We start from the raw sequence: 5,042 nt of genomic DNA on the forward strand, positions 1-5,042 counted from the left end.
GTTAAATCAAGAATGGAAAATCTTGAAAATTTGAGCAGATGTGGCAATTTCGCGCGTCCGTTGAACGAAATATTGACAATCTGCTGATCATAGCTAGGAAATTAGCGACATTCCATCAACTAAGCAGCACTTTAGCAATATTACTGTTATTATTTGGCCGCTCAAACACACACATATTAATTGTGCATTAAATCTAAAATATACAAATACACCATAATAATTTACACGGCCAAAGCCATAATAATTTACCCTACTAAAAATTTAAAAAAAAAATTCATATTTAAATTAAATTTAAGAAATAGGCTTTTCTAAGAACAAGCTTCTATTACTTGTTAATAAAAGGAACTAAAAATTAAAAAATAAAATTAAAGAAAAAAAAAACTTTTTTAAAAATAAGCTTTTATTATTTTGGTTAATAAAATTAACTAAAAAGTAAACAATAAATTGACTCTAAAGAAATATAACACTTTATAAGTTCATTGTAAGCTTAAACGATAATTAGGCTTTTTCGTCTGCGACAAAAAAATTCTATATTGTACATAATTATATATTTTTAACATTAAAACTTTACAACTAAATTATTAAAGCTTACAGTTTATATCACAGTCCTAATTGTTCTAGTAAAAGCGTGTTACATTGCGATAGCAAGAAAATGAGATCCTAAATGTTCTTAATTATACCATCAAAATTTAACACGTTTTTTATTAGAACAATATGGACTGTGATATAAACTGTAAGATTTAATAATTTAGGTGTAAAGCTTTAATGTTAAAAATATATAATTATGTACAATATAGAATTTTTTTGTCGCAGACGAAAAAGCCTAATTATCGTTTAAGCTTACAATGAACTTATAAAGTGTTATATTACTTTAGAGTCAATTTATTGTTTACTTTTTAGTTAATTTTATTAACCAAAATAATAAAAGCTTATTTTTAAAAAAAGTTTTTTTTTTTCTTTAATTTTTTATACTCAACTGAGCAGAGCTCACAGAGTATATTAACTTTGTTCGCATAATATGGAGTTCTTGTTTGGTGGAAAGCCACACAAAAAACAACATACCTCAAAAAATTAGAGGGGGTATGCAGACTATCGATGCTTTGCATTACGGGAGCCCTGAAAACAACCCCGACGGCTGCACTGTATGCCATTCTGCACATTCCACCTGTAGACCTGGTAGCAAAGAACAAAGCGTTAACGACCGCAACCAGGCTCGATGCTTCGGGGCAGCTTGAGCGCCGACCATATGGCCATAGTAGTATAGCGTCCTCAGTCACCAGACGAACAGACTACATGATTCCCTACCTGCACTTTGAGGGAGATCTTAAGGCCACAATAGAGGTGGACGGTTGGCGCAAGGGTGCGCAAATGGCGGACGAGGCGATACATGTGTACACCGATGGTTCCAAAATAGTGGATGGAGTAGGGTCTGCGGTATACTGCGCTGATCCGGAATTAAGCAGATCCTACAGGCTGCCGGATTACTGTAGCGTTTTCCAAGCGGAAATATTAGCCGTAACCAAAGCAGTAGAAACCCTGGAAGAGAATAGCTTAAGCTGCAACCGTGTTAACTTTTATATTGACAGTCAAGCAGCAATTAAGGCAATAATCTCGCATAGCACAGCATCTAAATGCGTGTTAGAGTGTAAGCAGTCTCTGGAGAGAATCGGGACAGGGAGAAGCATACATCTATATTGGGTCCCAGGGCATATGGGAATAGATGGGAATGAAAAAGCGGACCAATTAGCTAAAAAGGGCGCATCCCTTGAAGCTTGCTCCGTAGACGTCCCAATTAGATTGGGCGAGATTAAGCGAAGGCGAGAGGTGCACATGATCGACCAAGCAGAAAAGGCGTGGGTTCAAGCGCGGGGCTGTAAAGTGTCGAAGATTATGTGTAGGTCTTACAACCTTAGACTAACACAGTTGCTTCTATCATTAAAAAGAGAGGACTGTAGACTCATGACGGGTATTCTGACTGGACACTGCCTTCTGGCGTCACATGCCTTTAAATTAGGCTCGGTCAGTGATAGCAGGTGTAGGAAGTGCGGGTTGGAGGAGGAAACGATCGAGCACGTTCTGTGCTCGTGCCCTGCACTTGCCAGGCTAAGACTCCAGCTATTAGGAGTGATACAGCTGTCAGATCTAGAAGCAGCAAGTGGCTTAAGTCCTAGGAAGCTTCTAGTATTTGCCAAGAGGACGGAGTTATTTTATAACATAGGTCCTGGTTTTTGATAGGGTTTTTCAGTTTGGTCGTTAAAACAAACTTCTGGTAACACCACGGACTCAATCAGTATATGTGAGGTCCTCATGGACCGGCCAGTTCAACCTACCTACCTCGCATAACGGCAATCCGTAACGGTATAAACTAATCGAGATAGATATAGACTTCTATATATCAAAATGATCTGGGCGAAAAAATAAATTCATTTAGCCATGTCCGTCCGTCCGTCCGTAAACACGATAACTTGAGTAAATTTGGGGTATCTTGATGAAATTTGGTATGTGGGCTCCTGGGCGTTGATCTCAGATCGCTATTTGTAATGAACGCAATCGGACTGCAACCACGCCCACTTTTTCGATATCGAAAATTTCGAAAAACAGAAAAAGTGCGATAATTCATTACCAAAGACGGACAAAGCGATGGAACTTGGAAGGTGGGTTGACCTTATGACGCAAAATAGAAAATTAGTAAAATTTTGGACAATGGGCGTGGCACCGCCCACTTTTAAAATAAGGTAATTTAAAGGTTCTGCAAGCTGTAATTTGGGAGTCGTTGAAGATATCATGATGAAATTCGGCGGAAACGTTACCCATATTACTATTTGTGTGCTAAATAAAAATTTGCAAAATCGGATGGCGAACACGCCCACTTAAAAAAAAAACTTTTTTTTTTATCAAATTTTAACCAAAAATTTGATATATTTACAGTATATAAGTAAATTATGCCAACTTCAACTCCAGTAGTGATATGGTGCAACAAAATACAAAAATAAAAGAAAATTTCAAAATGGGCGTGGCTCCGCCCTTTTTCATTTAGTTCGTCTAGAATACTTTTATTGCCATAAAAAAAAATATGTAAGGCGCGATAACCTCCGAAGAGATCTAAGGCCGAGCTTCTCTTCCAATTTGCGTCGTTTTCCTCTTGATTTTTCCCTACAAATAGGCCGGACGGGACCTACATGTTTTATGCCGACTCCGAACAGCATCTGCAAGGCAGATGAGTTTTCACTGAGAGCTTTTCATGGCAGAAATACACCCGGAGCGCTTGCCAAACACTGCCGAGGGGCGACCCCGCTTAGAAAAATTTTCTTCTAATTGAAAAACCTTATTTCTAAAATTTTTTATTTTGCTTTGCCCGGGAGTTGAACCCAGGGCATACGGTATGATAGGCGGAGCACGCTACCATCACACCACGCTAATGCCATAAGTCGAACAAAAATTTACCAATCCTTGCGAAATTTGGTAGGGGCATAGATTCTATGACGATAACACGTGAAAATGGGCGAAATCGGTTGAGGTCACGCTCAGTTTTTATACACACTCGACCGCCTGTCCTTCCGCTTGGCCGTTAACATGATAACTTGAGCAAAAATCGATATATCTTTACTAAACTTAGTTCACGAACTTATCTGAACTCACTTTCTCTTGGTATAAAAAATTGCTGAAATCGGACTATAACCACGCCCACTTTTTCTTTATCGAAAATTAGGAAAAATGAAAAAAAAAATGCCATAATTCTATATCAAATATGAAAAAAGGGATGAAAAGTGTCAATTGGATTGGTTTATTGACGCAAAATATAACTTCAGAAAAAACTTTGTAAAATGGGTGTGACACCTACCATATTAAGTAGAAGATAATGAAAAAGTTATGCAAAAGCCCTTGGAATCTTGGCAGGAATATTGCACGTGGTATTACATATATAAATAAATTAGCGGTACCCAACAGATGATGTTTTGGGTCACCCTGGTCCACATTTTGGTCGATATCTCGAAAACGCCTTCACATATACAACTAAGGACCACTCCCTTTTAGAACCCCCATTAATACCTTTAATTTGATACCCATAACGTACAAACACATTCTAGAGTCACTCCTGGTCCACCTTTATGGTGATATCTCGAAAAGTCCACCTATATAACTAAGGGCCACTACCTTTTAAATAATCAATAACACCTTTCGTTTGATACCCATATCGTACAAACGCATTCTAGTCACCCCTGGTCCACCTTTATGGCGATATCCCGAAATGGCGTCCACCTATAGAACTATGGCCAACTCCCTTTTACAATGCTCTTTAATACCTTCCGTTTGATACCCATGTCATACAAACACATTCCAAGGTTACCCTAGGTTCATTTTCCTAAATCGTGATTTTCCCTTATTTTGTCTCCAAAGCTTTCAGCTGAGTATGTAATGTTCGGTTACACCCGAACTTAGCCTTCCTTACTTGTTTATTTTATATTTATCTTAAAAATCGTTTAGATATGTTCAAATTTCACCAAATGCTTACGTGTATAGCATATATTGTTGTTTGAAAAAATCATAGAGACCGGTTGTATATGGGCAAATCCCAAAAACTTTTACTTTTTGGATACTCGGGTTTTACACATGGGCAAAAACTTAATGGCAGAAAAAATTACAAGGGCATTAAGTTAAAAATCAAGGAAGTTGATAGTAAGATTTCGCAGAACTTCGAAACGTAAAAAACGTCGATTTTTACACTTTTTCAAGCGATACCTTTGATTTTTTTTTTTTAGAATTTTTTCAATAAAATTTTTAGGCACCGCTGAAACGCTATGGAATTCAAACTGAATGTTGTTTTTGAGACGGAGATTCTAAAGGTATGGGCAAAATTAATATGCCTCTCCAATACTGAAAACTGTCATCAATCAAAGTAGCGATACTTTTTTTGTCATTTTCAATATTGACAGTTTTTTGCTTATAGCTTTTTGAGGCAACTGAGTATTGAAATTTGGATTATGCACGATAATAGCCTATCAGGGACTAAAAATACGTGGGGCTTCAAATTCGATGTGCCC

This window comes from Eurosta solidaginis, chromosome X (genome assembly GCF_040869045.1).
Source record: "Eurosta solidaginis isolate ZX-2024a chromosome X, ASM4086904v1, whole genome shotgun sequence".
Classification (NCBI taxonomy): domain Eukaryota; kingdom Metazoa; phylum Arthropoda; class Insecta; order Diptera; family Tephritidae; genus Eurosta; species Eurosta solidaginis.